General features: G+C 39.2%; 1 long non-coding RNA gene across 1 annotated transcript; it reads right to left on the bottom strand.

Moving 5' to 3' along the window:
- Nucleotides 1-3,835: 3,835 nt before the first annotated feature.
- Nucleotides 3,836-27,547, bottom strand: LOC118158785. The gene is made up of 3 exons (XR_004746896.1): nt 26,232-27,547; nt 8,638-8,646; nt 3,836-3,846 (listed from the first exon to the last, which is right to left on the bottom strand). It is a non-coding gene; the product is annotated as an uncharacterized LOC118158785 (long non-coding RNA).
- Nucleotides 27,548-27,619: the final 72 nt, after the last annotated feature.

Below are 27,619 nucleotides of genomic sequence, written 5' to 3'. Positions count from 1 at the left end.
AATTTGCAAAGCTGCTCCAGGTTCTTTCAGTGACATTCCACCAAATTTCCTCTAGATTACCTTGTGGCAAAAATTAAGATCAGGTTGAGTCCTGATTTTAAAAGCATTAGGTTCCAATCTTACCCTAAACTAAGGTTTATTCTTAAAAAGGAATGAACTCTCCAGTATACCAAATCAAATATCTTAAGTGTGAGATTGTTTTATATGATAGTAATTTGCTCCACAGATTTTTTGTATGTTCATATATGTTTTCTTTACTGAAATTAGCCTGATTGTAATCTCAAATATTTCCACTTATTTGTTGCATTTATGCATTAGAATTCAGTACATGCAAGTGCTTCTCAAAGCTCCATCTTTTGGGCCAAAAGACAACATTTAAAGTTATAGACACCAGCACCTTATGATGTCATGAAATCCACATTCCTTCTAATAGAACACCTTTCCTCTTTAGCACATTTCTCAAAGCGCTCAACCCCTAAAACTTTTAAAACTAAAACATATAAAAGGTGAGATGATCTTCCAGGGGAGAGAAAATCCTTATCTCCTGAGTTACCTATACCTACAACAGAACAGTATATATGTTTCAAGCCTATCCATACTATATTTTGGAAAAAGAACTCTAGTCTAGCAAAGAAAGAACATGTTTTATTGGGAGCTTTCCGGACTGCTAATTTTGATAACCATCATTAAGTGTTTTTAGTATCATTTGGTATTATTCCTCAAAATAATTTTCATGAAATAGATCTGAAATCATAAATATTTTAGTGGTTTTAAAACTTGGATTGTGTCCGGGGTGTTTGAAGCTAAAGAGGCAAATATTCTCTCTGGAAAAGAGAGAAAGCAGGTCTTAGTTGTTACATCAGGGCACTGAATAACAGGATACCATAGAGGTGGGCTTTTTTTTTTTCACTTTTATTGGCTTTGTGAAACTTGCAGCACATTTTTTGACTTTCAACATTTTTTTTAAGATTATTATTACATAACAAACAGAAGAAAAAACATAGCTGTGATTTGGAAAAGGCTTGAGATACTCTGATGTAATCAGCAACACGAAAATGAAATATGTAATTTCATACCTAGAGTTGGACTAGAAATAGAAAAATGATAGCTTTTACTGTGGTCTCACAGGTAGCAGGACTTACTCTGAGATGGCATGAATATAACTTGTTTTCAAAAATGATTAAAATTTTTTTCCCAATTTGTGTATGATGACAGCTATAATGGGGATAATGAAGAATGGAAGCAGCTGAGGTAAAAATAGAGAAATTGGATTGGTGTAAGTACATCCACACTGATAGTACATTAGGAAAGTAAATGACCTTTCAGCCTATTTGGACTTGTAGAAGAGTAACTATTTTCAGAATCTCTTTTATTTCCCTAATTTCTTCAAAATTGAGGTTTATTCATTTCACATTTTTCCCCTCAGCAAGAATTTCATTGTTAATATGTTTGTTAGCTTTTTTGTTTCTCCAGATAATAAGAATATTTTGCATATGTAATAATAGGAGGGCAGATCCCTTCCATATGTATATATATATTGTCTATTGTTATGTTTTTCATTATTTTCTAATGTCACTTGAAAAAGAAAGTGACAGTAGGTCTGCATAGCAAATACATGAGACATGCCATGCTATCAGTCTGTATTCTGCCAAATAATACACAACAGTACAGTTGGACTCTAAGAAAACTGAGGTAAGGGTTCTAATGAGAGGCTCTGTTGATACTCTGTTATATGGTTCTGAAGAAGGTAAAAGAGCACTCATAGTTAATACCTTGGAAAGTAATATATTCACTTATGACTATTATTTTGAAACACAGCCTATGCTTTCAAGGTTTACTGAAATGTCCCTAAAGAATTGCCTCAGATTTATTATTTCCAATAGAAAACTGAATATAGTGTGCTAGCAATTCTAGTTTCTGTAGAGGTGGAGAAGAGGATGGTAAAAAAGCAAGTAGATATTGTCTTGCTTGGTACTTCATTCCTTAGGAGCTGAAAGGATGAAGTAACAGCTTGGTCATGCAGGGAATTTGACTAAAATAAACACTAATGGATAATCTGCTCTGCACTTACTCTTGAAAGGCTCCTTTTCTTACCAAACTATGTGCACATTTCCAAATCTATTTATTCAAGAAAAAGACCTGTTTTAAATATAGACACCAATAGCTTAACTAAAAATAAGACTTTTGATGGGATTAGGTTGATTATTGTAGCAGTGTGTTTAAAAACTGAAACCTAATTCAAATGATTTATATTTACTTGACGTCACACATATAGCTTCTCTAAACATAAATATGCATTTCTACAATTTAATGTGTGATTATGTGCTAGCTTTATTAAGTCAGTGCAAATAGGTATGGATAATATGATGTTCTCTGTGGCAAATGCAAGGTAAATATCTAGAAACAGCGTTAAGCCAATAAAAGAACACGTGTAAAGGTTTCAGGATATCCAAGGCACTGTTAACATAATCATCTAAAAGCCACTGTACAAATTAGTCTTGTTCTCATTGACTGGATATCACATCAGGTTTATTTACAAATAAAAACCAGCCTACCTTAAGTGTCACACTGATATATTTGGACTATATTTTGAATATATATGAGATCTCTCCTGATTTTCTGTCTTTAAAACTTAGCTTTTAGATCCATTTTCCAGGTCAAATGTATGCAGACTGACAGTTCTTAACAAGTTTATTTAGAGTCATATATGGAGCAAATCTTCATAACTGAAAAAAAATTGACTTCAAGAAGGCAGGAATTTCCTCAATGCCCTTTCTGTTTTCTACTCAGATCTCTGCTGCTACCTTGTGATCATTTAGTTTAATTACAGTAGAATAGATAATGGTTTTATATTATATCCTTAACACAAAACTGTTCAGAAATCTTTTAGTGACAATACAGACTGACAGTTTCAAGTCCAGAGAAACATCTGAGGTAGTTAAATGAGGTAGACCTTTAGTTCTGAGTGATGCTAGGCTTTTCTTAGCTCAGCAAATTCTTTGTAGATTTTAGTGTTAAAAAGTAAAATACATCAGATCAATGTTCCTCTCTCAGACCAAATACCAAATTCATGACATTTACTTCCTAAACAAACAAACAAACAAACACAAAAAAACACCACCACCACCACTAACAAACCCTCAAAACCTAGATCTTGAGCTTAATGTAAACTGGCATGCAGGATATTTTTGGAGAGTTAGCAAAATGAGGTAGATTTATTAGTATCAGATTTACTCTTATTCATCTTAATTTTTTTTAATATCTTTTTATTCTTATACATTTCTGTAAGGTGGTTCCCATTCACGCCGAGAAGCTATTAAATCAGCCCACATATGTTTCCCTTGATGTTTTTTCTGCTTCTGTAGTATGGCATCAAATTTGTCCATGCAGTCGCCCCAGACCAGTGGGATTCCTTTCTGGGAATAAAGGTTTTGTGCAAATTAAGTATACTCCTGTGAAGCTCTCAAGTTAGGTTTTTGCAGTCCTGAGAAGTGCACATCCATCTACCTGCATCTGATATCTGTTCCATCTGGTGTCAGATTTGCTACCATTTCGATGTTGGACTTGTTTTCTCAGGGACAATATTACTAAGTGTTTAAAGAAACCAAATTAAAGCACTGCAATAATAAGAATTATACGTTTAACTTTTGCAGACCATCTAACACACCTGTCAGAACTGTTCTTACCTAAACTATCAGCTTAGAGTGATGACAAGCCAATCCTTTCTGGATGTCAGGAAGCAGCTGTTTGGGTGAGAGACGGGTGAATGAAGCAGCACCACTTCTGAGACTACCACTGAAGTGCTGTGTAGAAAGATGCAACATCTACCAATGGGAGTAGATTCTGCTCCTTGTTCAGAAAAAAAGCAAGGTTAGGCTGTGCAACTCTGGGGGCCTGACATTCTACCACTGTGACCTTGTGACTATTTTTGCCTTACAATTTTTTGTATTTGTGTTTAAAATGCTATTCTTTATTCTCAGCAGGTTTTCATAACACTAAATTGTCTAAAATGAAATTTTATAGTCTATTATTGCAATTTTGTGAAATGCAGTAAATGTAATGGGTATTATTTAAAATGTTAATGAAACTGCTATAAAGTATATTACATACTATTTGGAAAAATTCCTAAAGCAAATTCTTCTATTTGGGTAAGTGCATGTAAGGCAGGACAGCCATACAAATCTGTTGAATGTGTCTAACAGGTCTCCGTCAGAACAAGTATACTGACCTCATCTGTAAAGAGTCTATTAAGAAATGACTTTATTTTATTAAGGAAGTAAGCTTATTGTTAGCATGCTAAAGTTTGCTCCAAAGGATTTCATCTATCCACTCAAAAATAGAAGTGAATGATTGGAAAAGGTAAAAACACAGGGTTTATTAGCTAGGCTTCCTCAAGGTTTCTGTTCCCACCATTATTCTAGAAGCTGTAGAATCACTGGTGAGAGTCTTCAGTGAGAGAGCAAAATTACTTGATCAATCTTCTGACATACAACTGATAAGAAAATTTGTTCTGCTGATGAGAGGATTTCTTGCTGCTTCTACCTCTGACTAATACATATATTATGAAAGCAAGTGGCCTGCTTATTACTTATTTGCTAAATAGTCCAATTTCACAATTCTCCTTCTGTTTGACATGGTGATCTAACTTTCCAGAAGGGCTAGTTGGTCTAACAGCCCTAAAAAACACTGCATTTTTTGAGGTAATTTTCAAACACAAAGAAAGAAAATCACAAGAGTTAATCAAATTCTCTTTGAGAAGACACCAGAAGTTGCCCTGTGTTAGCTACAGACAGTTCCAGCCAGCTCAAAAAGGGACCTGCTGATGGCCAAAGCAGAGTCAGAGTGATGCTCATTGCACCTCTGTGACAGCAGGTTTAAGAAATCGAAAAAAATGCTGCATCATATCAGTGAGTGAGAAAATTTAGAGAAAGCAATCCTGCAGACACCAAGATCAGTGAAGGAGTGGGAGGAGTTGCTCCAGGTTCCATAGCAGAAGTTTTCCTGCAGCCCATGGAGTGGCCCATGGTGGAGCAGGCTGTCCCTCAGCTGCCCATGGTGTTCCACACTGGAGCAGATCTCCACGCTGCAGTCCATGGAGAAATCCACAGTGAGACGAGGTAGAAGAAGATGGATGGGGGAAGGTGCTTTTAGTTTGCTTTTAGTTTTCACTGCTCTAGTCTATCTATTGGCAATAAGTAGAACTAATCTTTCCCAAGATGAGTGAGTCTCCTTTGCTTGTGACGGTAAATGATGAGCAATCTCCCTGTTTTTACTTTAATCTGTGGGTGGTTTCATTGTACTTTCTCTCCCTGTTTTGTTGAGGAGGGGGCTGTGAATGAGTGGTTGTGTGGTGCTTGTCTTCCTATGCTTTAGACACAAGAGATCACGCAAGGTCATAAACTTCAGCTACTCTGCTGCCTTCTGGATCCTGTTGTCTCCCAAGTTTGAAAGCAAAGAATTTACTTCAAATATCACTTTTGATCAGCCTTCATAAGTATCTTGTGGATACTGTTAATCTGTGTAATAGCAAGATGATTACCCATTTTCTTTTTCCTGATAGCAACAGCTTTCTTCTATGGTGTTAAGGTATTAGAGTTACATAGAAAGTAACATCTTGGAAAGTGTTGGCATTCACCACTTTCTCATGATTTTCTTACATGTAAAGACACTGTGCAAGAGGCTAAGTTTCAAAGATGTTTTCCTGTGCTTCCGTATTATTCTTTCCATTTCCTTTCATGCTTTACCACATGGAGAAGACATAGCCATCTAGGAGCACAATCACTTAGTTGCCTTAGAACCTTGGAACCCACAACCTGACTGAGGCCAGAGCACAAGGCCAGACAGAAAAATTTCCAGCTGATCCAACTCTTTAGGGTTCATGCTGGGACAAAACTCAACTGCAGGACATTTTATTTTCAACTCAGGTGTGTTTTGGCTAGAGTATATGTCTTCTTTGACTGAGCTAACTTAGTATCAGAAGTAATTATTATACTGCTGTAAAGCTTAACTTTACACTTCAAACTCTGTGGTCAGACTTTGCCATTTTACTTTTTTGCCAACAAAGGCCTCTTGTTATCTTTTCTCAGAGACTTAAAATATGTGTTTTTCACCCTACTTGTTGTACACTCACAGTTCTTCAGGTTCAGTTTGTGCTGTAATTGGAACGTAGTCATATTTTTATGCACAGCCACCAATATCTGTATCTGTTTGCTTCTATTTCCTCTCCCCATTAACATTTTCATAGTGCAAATGCTTATACCAACATACTTGTTACTAGTACTTATGTCAATAACGCCGGGGTAAGGAAATGCTCTTGTCAGAAGGCAGCCAAGTAAGTGCCTCAAACCTTCGACCTTGCTATTTGGCAGAAAGACAATGGACTACCGAAACAAATGACCTAAAGAGGAACAGGAAAAAATTTCTTTTAAAGAAGATCCTAGTATTTTTGGTACTTTTTCAATAAGTATGTGCTCATGCAATCGGGGAGATTTATTCAGGCACACAAACTATTTATTTGTTATATGTTTCAATGGAAGATATGTCAGTATTATTTATGTACTCTCTTCATATATTTATAATATATAAAAATGCTTCTATGTGTAAAATTTGATGCTATATGATATGCAGATATATGCAACTGCATATCTGAATATATTATTTATTTAACAAATATATTTTTACTGATATATTTTTATATATACATTGACACATGCTTTTCATTGAAAGGGTATGGCCAGAAGAATAGTGCCCCATAAGTTTATGTTTTTTTCTTGAATGCAGATAAAGTGATACAAATTGTTTAGGGTGGCCTGGAAGAACATAAAGGACAATCAGAAAAAAACAGAAGATTCAGGTAGGATCATGAGAGATCCTTCCACACAGTTACAATTCTGTAAGGTTATGAAACAGTCACCTCAAGCACAGAAGCCCAATAATTTGGAATATAACTAATTTAGACTTCAGAGATAGCAGAAGGTATGTTTCTGGACTATCCAGGGTAGGTCACATTCCAGACTTCCATGCATAATTCCACCTGAGAAATTCTTTTTTTCCAGCCTGACTCAATACCATTCTTTCTATTCCTGCAACTCCTGTTTAAATACTGAATTATTCTGTAACCATCTTCTAGTCTCTTTCCTTATCTTAGGTTGTTCAGACAACCTTTCATAAAGGCATCAAATCTACTTTAAACTCAGAGATTTACTAGTTTAATTGGTTCCAATAACGTTTCCCTCTTTATTCTCCTAACAATCCTGTGTGGGTAAAAACTTTTTGTTTAAATAGGGCAAAGTAGAATATCTGTTGCCTTGATAGAGAGAATATTAGCTAGAGAATAAAGCCTTTTTTTTTTTTCTTTTTTTTCTTTTTTTTTCTCATTGTCCTCTTTGCATTTTCAAAGCAAATTATATTTGATGATGTGACCTATTTTTGAAGAGTGAGAATTCCCATTCAGGAGATTAATTGGTCTGGGACTGCATTAGTTTTGGAAATATTTTTTAATGTGTTCAGAGACTTCTTAGAGTCATGTCTGGAGAGAGCCTAAAAGCAACCTAAACAGCAAAGCCAGCTGGCTCTTTGTCAGCTCTCTGCTATTTCTCACTCTCTACTTTTAGATGTAGAGCAACCTACGGTGTTCCCTGAGCCATCTTCCTTTCATGGATTTCAGCCAACAGCCTTAAGGTGTTTCATGTGCACAGTCTGAATCAGGTATTACATTGCTGGTAAAGCTTGAGTAGCTAACAGTGGTACCTAAAATGTTATGCAGTATCAGAGAATGTTAAACAAGTATTGAATCAAGTCCAGTCCTCTTCTGTACACTTCCTCTTCTTTCATCTTTGGTTTCTTCATTCCATTTTGCAGATGCTGGTCAGCAGAGAGATGTAGTCTAATCTAGTTCTTCAACCCTGTACAGCTCTGGTGTAATACCTATTGAGAAATTATTCTCTCTTACTCCAATCTTGGCCTTCCAGAAGGTTTGCCAGTAACTCTAGACTTGATTTCTCATTTTCTTTAGTACAGCCACTCCACTAAAAGCACATGGAAAGTTTTTCATTCTCTCCTTACAAAAAGCAAGATGCTGCATGTTGTTAGTACATTTCCTTAGGGTATCATCGTATTCTACTTTAAATCAAGAATCTGACAAGGAAGGGTTTTTTTTATTTTTTATTTTTTTATTTTTTTTTGGCAGATTAATCAGGCTGGGTATGTACAGACAGAACCCTGGTGGCTCTTGGCATCAGAGATAATTACAATGGGCATGCAGCCAACCTTTATTTCATCCTTAAAATTATTTATTTCTGTTAACAATGATGTCTTTATTTTCTAACTTTCTGGAGGTAACATTATGTATTGTATTCAGCTGAAGCTCCCATGTGGATATGGAACAAGATGAAAGGTTTTAGTATTTAATTTGGATTATTTTTCTATCCAAGTTTCCCTGTTAGAACAGAGGGCTGGGAGTCAGATACAATGTTGTGTTCTGCTAGTGTATTTCCATGTCAGAAAGACAGTGTTAAATTACTGAATTTTATATTTTGATAAGAATCAGTGAATTCCCATCTTTCAATGGGAATGAAAAGTCCAGAAATAACATAGGGAATATGTGCAATTCCTGCATGGATCTCAGATACCACCTACAGGAAAATGCTGAAGTCTCAGGTAATCTGAAACCTTTTACAAGTTCTAGTCAAGTACAATAAACATGCAATTGCCATAGAATCATAAATTACCACCTGAGCCAGAACTGTATTTCCTTTGTGGCATTTTCATCACCTCTCTAGTAATTTAAAAGCTGAATTGTTGATCTGGTTATGCAAAATAACTGATCATTAAAATGTACCACATTCATTTATGTGTCTTGACAGCTCTCAGAAGTGGCTGTTACCTTAAAACAAACTCAAACCAAGTTTGTTTTGCTGCTGCAATAATTTTTTTTTTTTCCTATGACCGCTTTATTTTCTCCAAGACTATGAATGGGCATTTTTTAGTGTTCCAATATCTGTGAATTTCCCTGCTCCAGGCCTTGAAGGATGATATTGTGCAAGCTATTCAGAAACTTATTGCCTGTAAAGCCTGTGATAATCATCAGGGAGCTATCTTTGATAAGAAGAGATAGCCCCTTCATGTGCTACCCTTGGTTGAAATACTTTTGAGAAGAAAACACCTGGAGTCTGTGTTTGGATTATGGGCACAGGGCTGTAGCTGTACGAGAGGATAAATTGTCAGGGTGGAGTGCTGTAGGGTTTTACATGGCAAGGTTTTGGTAGCTGGGGGGCTGCAGAGATGTCCTCTGTGAGAAGAGTCGAGAAGTTGCCCCATGTTAGATAAGGGCCAGTTTCAGCTGGCTCGAAAGGGACCCACCACTGACCAGAGCCAAGCCAATCACCAATGTTTGTTGCACTTCTGTGAGAGCATATTTAGCAGCTAGGAGAGCAAGGAGTGAGAAACAGCCCTGCAGACACCAGGGTCAGTGAAATAGGAGAAGGTGCTCCACATGCCGGAGCAGAAGTTAGAAGTTCCCCTGTGCCCATGGAGAGGCACCTGGTGGAGCATGCTGTCCCTCTGCAGCCCATGGGTCCCACAGTGGAGCAGATCTCCAGAAGTGGAAAAGTCTGGATCACCACCAATATCCACAATATTCCAACAATATCTCTTGTCCAGTTCCTCTTATGTCTTCAACAGTGATGGTTGTACACTCAGCCCCCTCTGAACTGCACTATTTATAAACCAGTCCCTACCTCCACTAAGCTAATTACTTCAGGTGTGCAGCCTGAGTTCCAGAACCTTCTGGAAAGGGTGTGTGTGTGTGTGTGTGTGCATGTACACACATGCCAAGTTCTTCCCTTCCCCAATGGCCAGAACCACAGACGCAAAGATGTCTCAGGCGGTTACTATGAGATTGGTCCCACAAAAGTGCTATCCTTCCTTTGCAAGATCCTCTTTTCTGAGCCAGCTTATATGTGGCGACACCCAATTCTGCCAAGTGTTTGAGACATCACCCTTTTTGGCTTCTCAGTCTCTTACAGTTCTTGTAATATATCCCATTACCAACTCTTACTCTCTGTCTCAGAGGGCCATTTGATTTGTATAGATTGATAATTGAGCAAGATCACTTTCAACTCTTAAGAAATGTACCAGTGCTGCAGAAAGCAATATGGATATAGATGATGCTTTTCCAATATGAAACTCTTTCTCACAGATGTTGCAAAAGAGTGACATGGTATACATGTGTCTCTATTGCTAAACAGAGACCCCGTGTATCAGTCCCGGGGAGGAGTCTCCTCCCTGACCAAGCACAGTCAATGAGAGCCACAAACAAAGGCTGATTTGGTGAATTAACAGTTGCAAAGTGTTTGAGATACTCACACAGAAGCTGTTACAGAAGTGTAAAAATGTGAGTAGGAATATAACTGGAATGAACAAGGATCTGAAACACTTTAACAAGAGGTGCTGAGAGTGAATGTTGCTCATATTGAGTGACAATTCATTTCACAGTTGTAGTAACTGCCTTTGGGTCAAAATAAAAGTCTGCAAGGATGAGAAACTAAGAAGGATCTTTTCACAGGATAAAATCTGGAATGATTTCTACAAAGTCACTGCTAACTTGTGAATTTTACTAGAGTCTGAGTTTAGAATTTCAGGAGAATCTAACAAAATATATACATTTAATGTCCTTAGTTACATGTCTATTCATTGTTGATTCCTATGGAAATCTGAAAATCCTGTTTTTTTCCCAAGCATCTGTCTCAGTTTTTCACTAATAAAATATCTGTGGCTGTGCTGTGGGTGTTTAATTGTTGAAGTGCTTCTGGCACCTTTGGTGTGATATGATGGACACCATGGAAATTGTGTGTGACAGGGGAGACTGCTTTTCACATTGCTGTGGTGAACAAAACCATCAATCTGGTAAAGGCAATAGTGGAAAAGGGAGCTGATGTCACGAATCCCCAAGCCACTGAATACATTTTCAGATGCAACACTTACAATCTCACCTACTTTAGTATTTACATGATGGCTAAACTCATGTGATGACTTTTTATCTGACATGTTAGCTGAGTGTCTTTGTATCTGTCCTTCTTTTCTTCCACTTTCCATCAATATCTCTACCCAGTAGCATGTCTATGCATCGTACATAAGCCCTAACTTCAGAACTGCTGGGGAAAACAATTCTTGTCAACAAACTCTGCTCCAGAAATTTCATCATTATTAAAAACAAACAAATAAACAAACAAAAATGGAAGTAGTATTTAGTCCATTTACTAAAATTTCCTACCTGGAATTAATTGTTAGCTATGGGAAATGTCTGTCTGAGCCTGCAGACAGCCTGAAATGGTACTTAAAATAACTATAATCCTAGGTAATAACTTTAATCTTCTGTAGTATAATGATACTGACAAGAACCAGTAATGACTTCACTGTCACCAATTACAGCAATAATACAAATAAGCTGAAACTTCATATGATGTTTTCTCATGTGCCCATGAGCATCAGCTCTTCCCAACTATCTTGTTATCCAACTAGAAAAGCTACAACTTTTGTAGTTATCAAACTCCAAAACACTTCAGCAACTTCAACTGTGATAAAAAAAACCAACTTTCATACTTGCATACAACTATGCAGTATGAAATTCTGATGTGTGTGGAAAACAATAACAAACCAAAGCCAGCATAAAATCACTCTGAAGAACAAAAGCACATATTGTACAAATATATCCCTTTTGTAAAATAATATTCTGTTCTCATATATAACTATTGTTATGTGTGCCCGTACAGATTGCATGGAAATATTTGATATCAGCCATAGCTTCACTGTTTGCCCCTTAAAATAATGTAGATGGGGCCACTCAGCCTACAGAAGAGAAGGCTCCAGGGGGACCTCATTGCAAACTTTCAGTACTTAAAGGGGACTTATAAATAAGATGGGGGCCAACTCTTTGCTCAATCGGATGACAGACTGAGGGGGAATGGTTTTAAACTAAAAGTAGGGAGATTTAGATTAGAGATTTGCAGGAAGTTCTTCACTCAGAGGGTGGTGAGGCACTGGAACAGGTTGGCCAGAAAGGCTGTGGATGCTCCATTCCTAGAGGTGTTCAACGTCAGGTTAGATGAGGTCATGAGCAACCTGGTCTAGTGGGTGGTGTCCCTAGGATCTATGAGGTCCCTTCCAACCCAAGCCATTCTATAATTCAATGATTCAATGACTCTATGATTCTCTGATTCTGTGATGGCTTTGTGTCAATTATATTGTTCATTCAAAATACATCTGTCCAAGTGTATACAGATGAAATTTACAAAATTTCTTAAACGCTATTTTGAAACTGAAGATCACTGCCTCAGAGTGCACAGAGACTTGTAATTTAGTCATCTGCCCTTTTTATTCCTTTCTCATGTTAATGCATTTCTTTCTCTTGTTCTCTCTCAGTGTTCTTGTCATCTCATCTCATCTCATCGCGTCTCAAGTCATCTCATCAGATTCTTCAAAGAAGCATACGCCAAAACTGGGAAACCTATTTCTCAAAAAGATCCCAGAAAATATAACAAAAACTAAAGGACCAAAATTTAATAAGCAAAAGCATGGGCTGAGCATCAGGAAATATTTCTGATAATCATTAATTTGTGTTATGAAGTATTTCCCCTAGGAAATTCAAAGCACTAGTCACTTAAAACTAACGCAAAATAAGTTCTGGTGTGGGTGTGTGTGTACGTGTGTGTAGAAAAGAGGAATTATACATTTGGCTGACAGTCATTAAGGCTCTCTTTTGACACAAAATACTGTCTGAAATGATGGAACACCACTTCTACCAATATCTGGCAAAATAGAGAAGATGTGATGTCAGTGTAGTTGCAGGAGAGAATCATCTTTTCATTGTACTATTTAGATGAATTACCCCTGAAGAGCAGAAAACCTCTGCAGGACCGGTGGAAAAGAATGCAAAATCAGAATTGTATTTTTTCATCTGAAGTTCTATCAACTGCTTGACATATTTTTTTCTCTCTGTAAATTTGGGTTTTTACCTTAAGACGTTACTGGACTGGACTGTCATTTGATAAGAACCATAATAGTTCCATAAGTGTCATTAGTTGATGTAATACTTGACAATGACCTGTCCACTGTATTTGGAAGTTGTCCATGTTCCTATCAATTAGTATAAGCAAGTATGTTTAGGAGAGAATTGTATTACTACTTTTTATACTGGCTCTTCATTTATTTTTCAGTCAGAGATCTCTGCTGTGTGTATATATTTTTGGTATATATATAATGCGTGTTTTGTGATTATACATATATACATATATATTAGATACATATGTATTTATTAGGCATATACCTCCATTTCTTTCCTGATAATGTAAAAATCTACTCCTACTGAAGGCAATAGTGGTAAAGGGAGCAGATTTCAAGAATCCTCAAGCCACTGGGTACATGAATTAAAATTAGAAATTAGAAATTATTACCAATAAAAAAAATTAGAAATTATTACCATAGCTCTTTCCTTCCTATTGAGCTTTCAGTATTTGCCTCTAAATGATGGCTGGACCATCATTCAATTACAGATTGAGAAAACATGGAAGCTTTAAAAAGAGGGTCATTAATGTCTCCATGTGTTTGCTTAATAAAAGCAGCTTCTCAGAGAGTTAAACATTTTTTTCAGACAAAATCTGCTAGTGAGGTTGGTCTAATCTTTTTCCTGATTACATCACTATAGTGATATTGAAGCAAAGACATTTCAATCAAACTAGTTTTATCAGGAAAAATCACCTTTCGGAACAGAGCCAGCATGAGATAGGACTGAAGTGGAATGCAGGCATTGATCTTTTTCTTTGTGCATGATGAACTTCTCTCACATGAACGCTAAGCAGGTACATCCACTTGGGTCCTATTTTGGCCTGTTAATAGTAATCTTAATTGGGAAAGAAGACTATAAACAAGAGCTAAGTTTAATACAAGCCATTCTTCTTCCTTCTCTTTTATTATTCCATGCACTAAAACCCCTGGGGGGGGGGGGGGGGGGGGGCAGATGGGAAGGGGTTTGCTTCTTCCACTTCTACACTGAAATGAAAGCTTGAAAAGACACCACTTTGGCTGTGTGGCTTTGCAGAAAAGGATCCTGGGTTCTTGGTGAATGCTAAGTTGAACATGAGTCCTTACTGCTAAGAAGGCTAGTGGCATCATGAACTACATTAGGCAAAATATTGTCAGCAGGTCAAGGGAGGTGATCCTTCCCCTCTACTCAGCTCTGGCAAAGCCACAACTGGAGCACTGTCTGGTTCAGGGTTTCCCCCAGTACAAGAGAGAAATGGAGCTTCTGGAGAGAGTCCAATAAAGGGCCACAAAGATGATCAGGAGACTAGACTTCTGTCATACAAAGAAAGGCTGAGAGAGCTCTGACTGTTCAATATGTACAAAAATGTGCAGAGAGAGGGTGTAAAGAAGACTGAGACAGACTCTTCTCAGTGGTGTCCAGTGATAGGATGTGAGGCAAGGGGCACAAATTTAAACACAGGAAGTTTCTTTGAACATCAGAAAACAGTTGTGAGGGTGACTGAAAGCACAGGTTGCTCAGAGAGGTTGTAGTTAGCCTTGTTCTTCACAGCTGTGCTTCATTTTCAGTCATTTAGAGGTTATGGGTCCAAAGGTACTGCTTTGTTCTAAGATTCTTTATGTATTTGCTCCATGCTGTTTCAAAATGTTTGATTCTTATGTTTTCTTTCCCAACCTAGAAGGTTGACCTTCTCTTCAAACATCTTCCATTTGTTCTGCTTTTATTCTTTACTCTGTAATCTGACATGATTCTAACTCCTCCTGCTTATTCCCCAAGCTATGTGCATTGGTGTGCAGGCACTTCAGGGAGTGAGCTGAGCACTCCAATTTCACCCTAGGGGGGTGGGAGGTCTCCTGGTCTTCATCACTGCTAGAACTCTGCCCCACTGGTGCAAGCCCAGCTACAAGCCCATCCTCCTTTGGATCTAGTTTAAAGCTTTCCAAGTGAGCCCTGTTAATTCCTGTCCTGGAACCCTTTTGCCCCTGTGAGATTAACCTTTCCCACATATTACTGTCAGGCCTGCTGTCTTAAAAAAACAGACATTATCAAAGAACCCAAAGCCCTGCCTGTAGCACCAGTCACATAGACAACCATTTATGGACTGGATCCTTCTATTCTGTCCCACATCATCACCACAGAACAGAAGGAGGGAAGAGAAAATGACTTGTGCCCCAGACTCTTTCACCAACCGTCCCAAGGCCTTGAATTCTTTCCTCATTCCTCTCAGACTACGGGATGTTGCTTCCTCCCCACCTATCTGGAAGATCAGTAGTGGGTAGTAGTCTGTGGAGCACACCAGGCTGGGATGTGTCCTGGTGATATCCCTGATCTGGGCTCCAGGTAGACTACAGACTTCCCTTCGATGAGGGTCAACTTTGCATATCAGGCCCTCTGTTCCTCTCAGAAGGGAATCTCCTACTACAATTACCCTTCTTTCTTTCTTTTTGGAGGCAATCTTGAGGCGTGGTGTCAACTGTCTTTTCCTGTGTAACCTCGTAGGCGGGCCTTCCACCACATCTTCGCCTATCTTTCCTTCGAGATCCAGGACCTACAGACTTATTGTGGAGGGGCACCTGGGGAAGCGAGGTCAGTAGGAAGGGGGGTTGCCTGCAGCACTGAACTGGGACTTGCTTCCAACCCTCATCTTTTTGGTCCCCTCCCTTTGTCCCAGAGACAGTGCAGGGGCTCCAACACCCTCTGGGGGGCATCCCTCCAGCACCCTTCTCTCTGGCACACCGGGGAGTTACTCCACCAGTCAATCTCCTGCTCACATGCCCTGATGCTCTTTAGTCTCTTTACCTCCTCCTTGAACTCAGCCACCATGATAAACAGACCTTCCACCTGAGAAGAGGCCATCTCCCCGCTGCCCTCCTCCCCTGGCAGTGGCAGGCTCAGGCATTCCCTGCAGCCAGAGGCCTGAACAGCCACATCTTTGGGCAGGCCTTCTGTCTGGGTCGCCACAGTCTTTTTGGAGTGAGCTCTCTGCCTAGTGGACACCATGGTAGGTGGATGATCTCGCAGACTGTCAAGAGCTGGTGCAGAGGTTCCCCGGCCCTGCCACACCAGCTGCACACTGGTCCACATGCATTGCTGGCCCTCCCTCTCTCCTCGCAATGGCTTTTTTGGGCAGAGGGCATGGGCTCAGTCACCATTGTACTGGCAATGCCCTCTCCCTGTCAGCCTCTCTAGCATGTGCGGCCTGATCTCGCCGCTGTCCCAGGCCTCCCCTGGTGAAGCAAGGGCCCCAAATTCCCCTGTAACTCATGGTCAGGCACTGTGGCTGAGCCAGCTCTGAGGCAGCCAACCTCAACTACTGAGATACACAGGTTTTTTGGATAGACGGTTATAAATTCACTGTCTACAAAGCACATGCAAATACCAAAAGTATGAGTAACACAGCCTGGCTATAAACTCATTAAAAGATATAAAGCAACTCTATAGAGATTTCTAAGTTTCCCAAGGAGGCACTTGGCATAACCAAGTGTTCAAATCTTACTGAAAGGTGTCCCAGTGGGGAGGGGAAGAGAGTCTCAGCCCATCCACTTATCCCAGAAGTCAAAAGGTATTTTTCCTTACATGATGGTATCTTCCCTAACATCCTCTCTCCCTTAAGCTAATTTATAACATTTTCTGTCTTTTAGGTGGAACTTGAGTGACTGTAGTCACGCATACCTTTGTTACAACTGGTGCCCAATTTTCTTGCTTTGCTTTTAAAGGTATAGACTAGAAAAAGTTTAAAGCACAAGCTCACTGAGGCATGGTTACATGTTGGAGGAGGGTATCCTTTGGGATGGAGGTGTGTTTTGGTATTATAATGATATTATAATAGGCAAAGTTCACCCAAAGTACAGCATTTTGTCAAAAACATGGCAAGCCATTGGCTCAGGGGGGGTAGCAGACTTGCAGTTTATCACTTCCAGTGTGCACAAGAACAATCAAATTCCCATTTATCACAGAGACTGGCTGCGGTGTCTCTACTCTGCTCCATGCTCTGTACCGTTCATCTTAGAGTCAGCACACCAGGTTCCCCCAGTGTGATTAACATCTAAGGTTAGAGGCCTAAAGAACGTCTTTGTAGTGCAGCTACACTTCACCCTGGAAGCTTCTTCAATGCTGTACCTTTTCTTTAAAATGTGAATATAAGATTAATATCAAAGTCACTTCAGACAATTATTCCACACCACCCAACCAAAGGCGATTGCAGGATTTAGCTATTCTATAGCCAATTAGGGGGAGTCTCATCATTGGTTGCCCTCGTCCCTATGGGAGACTTCAATTCCAAAACATAAGCTAGACTTGTCATACTGCCACAACAAGTCTGGAAAACTACAGCATGTTGAAGATAATTTCTTATCACAAGTTTTTAGTGAGCCAGCTAGGAAAGGTAGCCTCCTAGATATGCTATTAAGAGAATAAGAGAGGTGACAGTATGTGGCTGTCTAGACCACAACAATAATGAAGTAGTTGAGTTCAAAAATTTTGATATAATAAAAATGTTAGCACCCTGGATTATAAGGGAGCAAATTTTAAGGTACTCAGGGAGATAGTTAATTGTGTCCCTTAGGAATCTCTTGTCTAGGGAGTTTTAGGGGTCCATGAGAGCTGGTTACATTTCAAGAACCAACTTTTAAAAGCCCAGAGCAAGCAATCCTATTGTGCCATAAGTCAAGTAAGTGGGGCAGACCAGCTTGGCTGAACAGGGAATTCCTCCGGGAACTAGGGCACAAAAAGAAAAATATTTAATCTCTGGAAGCAAAGTCAGGCTTCACAGAGAGACTACAGACCTGCAGTTTGCATCTCCAGGGAGAAAGCAAGAAAATACAAAGGTCACACTGAGCTGACATTGGCCAATGTAGCATCAGACAAAAAAAAAAAAAAAAAAAAAAAAAAAAAAAAGTTTTTTTCAAGTATGTCTACTGCAAGAGGATTTCTAAGGAAAATATTGGACTGACATTTGGTGAAGATGGTCACCTAAAAAATAAGGATGAGGAAATGGCAGAGGCTTTTAATGACTTTTTCTTTTGCCTCAATTTTTAATCTTGATGACAGATCTTGGGCTGCCCAATTGTCAGAGTTGGAAGACCATGTTTAGGGGAGCAGTGACTTCCCATTTGTGCCCACCAAATTGGTAAAGGACTGGCTATATCTGTTGAAAGTTCTTATGTCCATGGGTTCTGAGAGGATTCACCCCAGAATACTAAAGGAATCAGTGGATGTTTTAGCTAGACCCCTCTCAACAAAGGCTGTGGGAGTCTGAGGAGGCCCCTGCTGACTGGAAGCTAGCCAATGTTACAGTGATCTACAAGAAAGGCATGAGAGAAGACCCAGAAAACTACAGACGTGCAAATACCATATTACAAGTAGTTCTTTATTCTAATTTGGTAGCACACAAACAGTGCAAGGCAAATTTCAGTTAAAGATTACCATAATAATAAGACTGTGCAGCCACAGGGAAATAAAGTCAAGGTATCTGGTAGAATTATTCCTGAATTAATCATGATTAGATGCCTTTCTAGCAAATAATCCTTCACTCAAGTATAAATAAAACTCAACAGTGGGTAGAAGGGTAAAATGTAATGTTCTGAGGAGTGAAGGAGATCTGACTAAGGGAATCAGTGTTCCTTGTTCTGCACAAGGTGCTCATGGTCCTTTGTGAAATTATTTGTCCTATTGCTAGTATTTTGTCTAACCTGCAGATGATATTTGGAGATCTCATTCAGTTCTGGTAGCTCATGGCAGGCATGATCCTTGGTTTTGCTTTGGGTGAATAAGCATATGTTAACTAACATTGTGCTACAAACAAGCTAGAAGATATTAAAGGCTAAAGTAATTTTCCAAGAGGTAGCATATTTTAAATATTCATCTACAGAATTCTGTGGAATATATGTCTGGAAAGGCAGTATTTCATTCTCCAAGATATGTGTAAGTCAAGTTAGAACACACAGGTGTAACTACAGCATACACAGGTATGACTGTGCACAAATACTTTGTTCTTTCTCTTCTTTTTTATCACCTTTCTATCCTCCACATTTTTCCTTTTCCTTCCTTCTAATTTTCTGTCCTTTCCTGCTCACCCAGTCCAAGAATTTATAAGTGACCTAATATATCTGCCCACAAAGTTATTTTGATTTGGTTCCATAAAAGAAAAGATTGTCTAGTGGACCTAAATTCAGGATATGAATTCAGAGGAAGAGGACTGCTGGAATTTGATTCAACTTCTGAAAAAGTACAATAACCCATAGTAAGAGAGAACCTACATTCTTCTCATTCTTCTTCAGAGGCAATGTGGATTTACTGTGTTATAGATGTGTTCCCTAGAATTTCATAAAATGTATGAACAAATACAGCAAAGCCAGGCATTGTGATTGTCTTTCAATAAAACCTCTGGATGATGTACCCATTAAATTTCTCTCGTTCCAACCTGTTTGGATAGATCAGGAAGTGACAACAGAATATTGGCCCATCAAAACATAATAGAATTTTGAACTCAGGAGCACCAATGATCCCAAGAAGGGCTTACTGAGGTAGTTACAAGTAAATAAACTTAGACATAGGTATACTGCTGGGAGGCAGGTAAGCACCACACAGCCATTCACTCACTCCCCCACAGTGGGATGGGGGAGAGAATCAGAAAAAAAAAAAAAAAAAAAAAAAAAAAAAGTAAATAAAACTCAAGGGTTGAGACAGGACAGAAAAGGAAGGGAAAAAATAAAACCAACAACAATAACAACAACAACAATAATAAAGAATATACTGAACTAGTGATGCAAAATACAATTGCTCACCACCTGCTGACTGATGCCAGCTTGTCCCCAGGCAGTGGCAGTCCCCTGGCCAACTCATCCATTTTTACTGTATTGGTACTGAATATCCCTTTGGCCAGATTGGGTCAACTAAAACATCAGTGTGTTATCAACATTATTCTCACTGTAAATCCAAAACATAGCACCATACCAACTACTCAGAAGAAAATTAACTCTATCCCAGCCCAAACCAGAATATTCACTCCTTTTTCTATGCCATCCTCATCTTGCTCAGGTCCCACATTTTTCAATACATCCAAATTAATCACCACCTTTCCTGTCTTTTGATGTATATAAACAGACATCATTCCCTTAGTCTATGGGCCAGTGCTTTAAATGTCCGATGAGTTTGTTTAGTCCATGACTTTGGGTTCCATCTGTAATAAAAGTCCTTCAGGGCAGGAGAGATAGTGTGTGGTGTTGGATTGCTGCTGCTGAAGTCAAGTCTGGTTCCATCACTGCTGCATTTTCTGGTTCTAACGCTGCTACACTTTGCCTAGTTCCATCTAAATTAATTCTTCATTAATTTAGGTGACTCTTACTTTAATATTGTTGATATGACATATAGCCATGATACTAGTGATGATATACAATATTATATAGCAATTAACATCATAAAAATCAAGTCATTGGCTATTCTCACCCAACATCATATCCCCTTGAAGTGTACCTCAGGGTACATCAGATCCCCATCCTTCTGCATTAACCCACCAAGCGCACCCAGGTCCTTGAGCAAAAGCAGTCCTGTGGATGAGTTTGCTTTTGCCTGCAGCAGGAATAACCCAGACTGTGTTCCCCATCACATTTTTTTGTGTGCAGTCCAGGGACTTCATACCCTTCTACTATCTGTAAGAGTTTTGAATGGGCAGGGCCAGCTCAATTGGCACATCCCCTAGCGTTGCTAACCAGGAGACTTTTGCTAATGTGTATCCCAATGTTTAAATGTCCCAGCACCCATTGCTCTCAATGTAATCATATAATTTGATTGTCCAAGAGGCTGGTTTGTGGTAAGGGATGTGATATACCCATTCAATGCCATGTCATTAGATCCCAATGGATGTGATAAAGAAATAAGAAAGCAAGACATTACATAACACAGCTCTGAGAACAACCACAACTCCAAAAGAAAAAAAAATCTATATTGTGACCAGCTTTTGCCAGCCATATTATTCCTAAAAACGGGATCTCCTGTGCAGGTCCTTTGTTACTTTGCTTTATGGCAAAATGTTTTTCAGAAGGATTTTGACAATTTATTTCCCTTTCCCAAAAACTTTGCAGTCTGTAACAGTCAATGGCAAATGACAGGACTGTGTTTCCACCCCAGTGCAGTCAATGTACTGGTGTATCCAATAGTCTCTTGAGCAGAGGAATGCTTACTACTAATGGCTGATATAGTGGTTCATACAGTTGGGAAGGAAGACATATTCACTGTGAGTTGCTGGACCTTTTGGGAAAATTTCTCCTCAGTTGAGATGCAGGTCCACAGGTAGAGAGAGACTTTCTTCATATTCCTGGAGTTGGCCATCCAAGTGCTAATGAACTGGCATACAGTGATGGTGTGCTCTGTACAAACTTCTGCTACATGGATCATCTGCACTTGACTTCACATCAATCTTTGGATAACAGGTTGCTGTCCAGGTCATCATAAATCACCTCCAGCATGGCTAATTCCCTCAAGTACTGGATACCTCTCTTTGTGGCACTTCAGTTGCCTGGGACATATAACATCTTCCTTGAAGGGATATTTCTTTCACACCTGACAGAAGCCACCTCCAGTGACTGAGCTCCTGTGCCCATTTCCCTAGAAAGGGTTTTCAGATGCCTGGGTTCTTTGAACTCCAGTTCCAGGTTACTAGCCCCATTATCCTAGCATGAGAGCAGCCAAGTGACAGCATGCTTGTCTGGATGACAGATTAAATCTTTTCACATATCTTTGCAGCTCACAAGAATATGGATCAGGTGTTTACTACCTCATTTATTAGTTCTACCTCTTTAGTTCTTGTGATGGCCCTGCTTCAGAGTAGCCTGCCTTGTTGACATCTTCCTCCTTTCCATTAGAAGAAGTTTCTTCCCTTTCTAAATGAGTTGACTCTAATCTATTGTTTCTTCTTGAATATAGTAATATTCAATTCAGTAATATCAGCAAAAGTTGGTTCTTTGGTTCAGCTGCTGTACCTGTCATGGGGTAGGTGCAGTGCCTGTTGTTTTGTCATAAGATTTAGAGAACTCCTCTTCCCCTTGAGTGTGCTGAATACTGTTGAACAGGGCTTAGTGGGGCATGGGCCAGACCCCAGCATGTTACAGTGATTTGTGTCTCTCTGGAACTACCAGGGTAAAAGCATAGATTTTTACAAATATGTTACTAGTTTTTCAGGATTCTGCATTGTTCAGGGGTGAAGTTTCAAAGCACTGGAGGTGTCCACTGTTCTAAGTGCCTGCCCACAGCTTCCCATACTCCCTGCCACTCATAACTATCCTGCCTCAGGGCAGATCTCTGGGTGGCATTCTTAAATAGTTTTTTAATCTTAAACAAAATCTGAAACATATTCAGGAGACATAACAATATGACGATGCTGGTTTGAACACCCCAAGGATATTCAATATTCTCAAGAGCTATTGTAATCAGATTAGTCTCAAGACTGGTAATTTTATCATATCATAAGCTGGTGCTATACAGTACAGCAACATAATAACCTGAAACCAGTCCCCAGAGATGATCAACAGCATGACAGGGAGCATAGAGAGAAAGTAAGGGATTACATAACACAGCTCTGAGACACAGCAGCTCCAAAAGAAAAAAATAAATAAATCTATTTTGTGACCAGCAACTATTTAATTTATATAACACTGATGACATTTTTGTTTTAACACACTCTGATCAGATGTGTCATTATCATAACCATTCATGCCACAAGTTAGGTGCCAGAAGGACTGTTTAGGTTTAACCCAGTAGGCAGCTAAGGACCCCACAGCCATTCACTCACTCCCCCACAGTGGGATGGGGGAGAGAATTAGGCAAAAAAAGGTAAAACTCAGGGGTTGAAAGACAGTTTAATAGCAAAGGAAGGTATAATAGTAATAATAATAATAAAGAATTTACAAAACAAGTGATGCACAATTTAATTGTTCACCACCTGCTGACTGAGGTCTAGCCAGACCTTGAGGAGCCAATGGGTCTTCCCCCCGTTGCCAAGTCCCTCCCTCTTTATTTTTCAGCATGATATCATATGGTAAAGAATAGCCCTTTGGCCAGATTGGGTTACCTATCCTGGTTCTGTCTCCTCACATCTTCTTGTGCACCCCTAGCCTCCTCACTGGCAGAGTGGCATGAGAAACTGAGAAGCCCTTGACTGAGTGTAAGCACTGCTCAGTAACATGTAAAACATCACTGTGTTATCAATGTTATTCTCATTGTATATCCAAAACATAGCACCATATCAACTACTGGGAAGAAAACTAGGAAGAAAACTAGAAAACTGTCCTAGCTGAAAACAGGACACATACATGGGAGACAAGGTCTTACTGTTTGGGCTAATATCTAATGCCGTGGTTTATAAAGATGGTTAGATTATGCTGATGAGGGCCTTGATAATACTCTTGCTTTCTTCCCCCTCCCTCCACACTTTCTTCCCCCCATTTTTCCTCTTCTCTTTTCTCTGTTAGCTTTTCACATCATCTGCAAGACCCAGAATCCTGATGAGCTGGGCCACTTCTACAACTATCCCATTACATTTTTCAGTACCTTTGAGCACTTCCTCAGCAACATTGACAGACCTGCCACCTATGAAGTGGACCTACCCTTCATGTATGGCATCAGTTATTTAGCCTTTGCTGTTATTGCCACTCTCATGCTCAACTTGCTCGTTGCCGTGATGGGTGACATCCAATGGAGAATGGTCATGAGTAGGATGAACTTTGGAGAGCACAGGTGAGAAAGTTGTTCAGTTACGTAATTGTGAATTTTGAAGAGTGTGTTGGAAAAGACAGACTGCTTCTAGTCCTGGAAGGAGTAGAATTGGGGTCCCATTGACATGTGAGGCACATTTGGTTGATAAGAGTTATGGATTTTCTTGCGCAGGGAAGAACTGAATATTTATGAGCAAAGGTGAGACTAGATAAGAAGTACATGTAGATGTTTCTTGAATTCTAAGGTAATTAGAACAGGTGGATTTTATTTTTCATACATTGGTCTTATGGCAGCTATGGAAATACTCACCTATGTCTTCTGCTTCTGCATCCCTCAATGCCTATAAAAATTTACTCTATTTATTTATTTACTTATATATTTACTAGTTTGTTGCCACTGCTGTAATGCTGGAGAGGAAACTTCCATGATGCTTCTGCCCTCATTCTGGAATCTGTGGTCAGAGCTATTTTCTAGATAACAGATGTATACCTCGGATAAATTCTGTTAGATTAGACAACCAACCACAGTAAATTCACCTATTAGAAAGGACTACCCTGTTCTAAAAAGTGAGACCCAGTGAAAGAAACAACATAATGCATGGTGGGGTTATTGGGATCTGGTGTGGAGTTCTGAAATCCAAGGCTGAACTAGAACCCGGAAAAAGACTGAATCAGAACTTTAAAAATCTTGTTCCCACTTCCATGCCCTGAGTAGCTTATTTTTATCTACAGATCATGATGAAGCAAGGAACTCAGCTTAAAGGCATCCTAAGTAAATGTCTTAGCATAGTCACAGCTCCATAAACCTTCCTTGTTAGAAAGTGCCTCTTCATGCTTAATGTTGAATATCATCCAGTTCTTTCCCATTCACGCCAGCTCCTGAATTATACTCCTTTAAATAATCTGTGTCCCATGTAATTGTCAAGATGATAACCATCTGGTATGGAAATCTCACAGTTAGACCATTTCAAACAAAGATTAAGGGTGGATATTATTGCTGTCATACAAAAGGCATAGCATAAGCATATCTGCATACTTTCTGAAGGGAAGGCATCATCTCAAAGGCATAAAAGGGACCACACCTAAGTCCATGGTACTGAAAGCTGAACTTTCAGTTCAGCTTGCAAATTGCACTGCACTCTGACTGTGTCTGGATAAGAGGTATCTCATAAACTTTTCATTGACTTTAAGATACGTATTTGTAGGAAGCTACTCAACCAAACATCCTCAGCCTTATCTTAATAAACTAGTACTATTTCCCAGAGAGATCTAAAAAGCATCCTAAATTTGAAATAATCAATCTATCAGTCTATCAATCCAACAATAAATATTTCATTCCCACTAAGTTCTGTGTGCATGCAGTTAAACAGCTGCTCACGTGATCCTATGTTCCTAAACTGACATTTATTTTGCTAATTGATAGGTTTTATTGACAGATATTTCAGTTTTCAAAAATATTTAATAAGTCAAAAAAAATGGTTTGCAGCTGTTCGACTACTGTTATTTCTACCAAAGCTTTCTTCATTGGGAAAAAAACATTTATCATCAACAACATTATTATTGTTCTTTCTTGTTATGAATCTGCAGAGATGGTAGGTTATAACTAACAGTTTTACAACTTCGCTTATAGTAGAGACATTAGGAAATATTACAAATATTTTCCTTTTATAACAGGCATTAGCGGATCTATTTTAAAATAGCTTATTTTAGGTAGCGCCTTTTCATTCATATCTGTCAAACTATCTGATTTCCCTGAATAAAACTGCTTTTCTTATTTTTAATCTTCTGTTCACTTAGAGTCCCAAATATATGGCCAGTAATAGGTTTCTATAAAAGTTTCCAAAACACAGTGGAAAAGAGTTGCTTGGTTGTAACTAAAAATCTAGTTTTAGCCAGCAACATGTATAATTTCTAGTGACACTGCAACCTAGAAAAAATCAAACTTTTTGGAAGCAAACAGCTTTATCCTTGTTAGGTAAGCACACTTAGTTGTGTATGCAACATAAATAACAGTCCAAACTCAATTAATTACTTGAGACATAAATGTCAAGATGCCACTCCATTGTACTCTTATTTGGGACCTGCTCTTATAGCAGTTGACCAAAAAAACAGATTGTTCAAGGAACAAAGGTCATGGCAGAAACTAGAAAGAAATCTTGATATGTCGTCATGAATCTGCATGTTTCAACTGCAAATATTTCAGGAAGAGAGCTTTCTGTTTTCATCACCTAGAAAAGGGAGGTAAGAGACAAGGCTGATTGAGGGCTGTTAAGCCTTCCTCCGTGTTTCAGAAAGCAGAACACCAGGGGGAGTAATTCCTCTCTGAACAGGCTACATAACGACAGGCTGTAGAGGTGGACACAATGATTTCACAGCTCCCTGCAGCAGGAAGGGAAAGCCCAGAAGTGAAACAGCTCCATACAAAGACCATGATGATGCTGAATGTCACACACACACACACACACACACACACACACACACACACAAAATCCTGTCAGGAGTGTCATTATTTCTTCCACACAGCTGAAAAGTGAAGGATTGAAGGATTAGACTGTAGTTCTTTAGTAGGACATGAGGTTTGTTTATCTGTGCTTCATTTTAACATCCAGAGATTCAGATTTGCATGCAATCTAAAATCCTTAGGGTGCTTGATAGTCATGTATAGTTGCTAGCATGACACAGATGTGAACAGCTCATTGCCTCCAGCACCAGCTGGTTTCAGTGAAGAGAAAGAGCCAGTTTTGTTGCACCATCTCAGTTGCACTTGTATGCATAAGAGCTGTGTAGTGACTGCTGAGAAAGCATGCCAAAGGCTGGCTGGCTGTAAGCTGGATGCATTCATTTATACTAGCCCCAACTTGGATTAATTGGCTGAAATATCTGACCAAAGAGGATTCTGCAGGAGGGATGACCCCACCTTTGCTTATTAAAGGCAAATAGGTGAATTCCCTCGTGTTGCTTCACACTTCCCACCATATCCAGAGGTTTCATTGAGCTTAACAATATGTGAATTTTCTGGGACCAAGGAAGCTACAGCAGCTTCTTTCTTTCTAGATCATCTCATCTGTTGAACATTTGTACTAAGAGACAGCCTCTTTTCGCTCTCCTTCACTAGTATTAAGCAGCCTGTGCTCCCTCAACTAGCCTAAGTATAGTGCTGTCAAAGTAAGCAGTACATACTTGAATTTCAAAAATCAAATAAAACAAAAAAGGGAGGGTGCATGCCATATCATAATGCATATACACTGAGGATACTTGGGTGCCAAACACTGTGGAAGTTACACTGTCATGGAGCCTTTCCTCAACATCAAGAGGTGAGCAGAGCCCACTTTTGACATAAATAAGACATGGCTTAGTAAGATATGAACACACAGATATGTAGCTCCTGGCTGAGAATTCCTTTAGTCTTCCTAAGTGGAATAGGTGGGAAATAGCTTGCCTGATACCCTGTTTGCCAGGACAATACATGAAATGACATACTGTTGCTGATTGTATCGACTCTCAGACTGTCCAGCAATGGAGAACAAAAAGGCAAGTGCAAGGAACCTCATCAGGAATAATTATGAAACAGCTTGCACTGAAGTGAAGTTTATTTCTGTTTCCAGACAGGAAAAAGGTGGTGTTCAAGCAGAAATGCTATTAGGCTTTGCAACATATCATCACCTACTGCAGGTGTAACTCTGAGTCTTCACAAAAGCTTAATGCCCTCATGAAGGTCTACCCACTGATACCAGTTACTCAGTCTTCTTATGCACTCCATATTATAGATGTCATATGGAGAAATGCGGGCAATAACTTGTGGGCTATCTCTTGACTGCTTCACTGGCAGAGTATGGTTTTGTAAGACTTTTTTGCATTGCTTCTCACTGTT

This window comes from Oxyura jamaicensis, chromosome 1, assembly GCF_011077185.1.
Source record: "Oxyura jamaicensis isolate SHBP4307 breed ruddy duck chromosome 1, BPBGC_Ojam_1.0, whole genome shotgun sequence".
NCBI classification, from domain to species: Eukaryota; Metazoa; Chordata; class Aves; order Anseriformes; family Anatidae; genus Oxyura; species Oxyura jamaicensis.
This window is presented reverse-complemented; position numbering and strand designations above follow the sequence as displayed.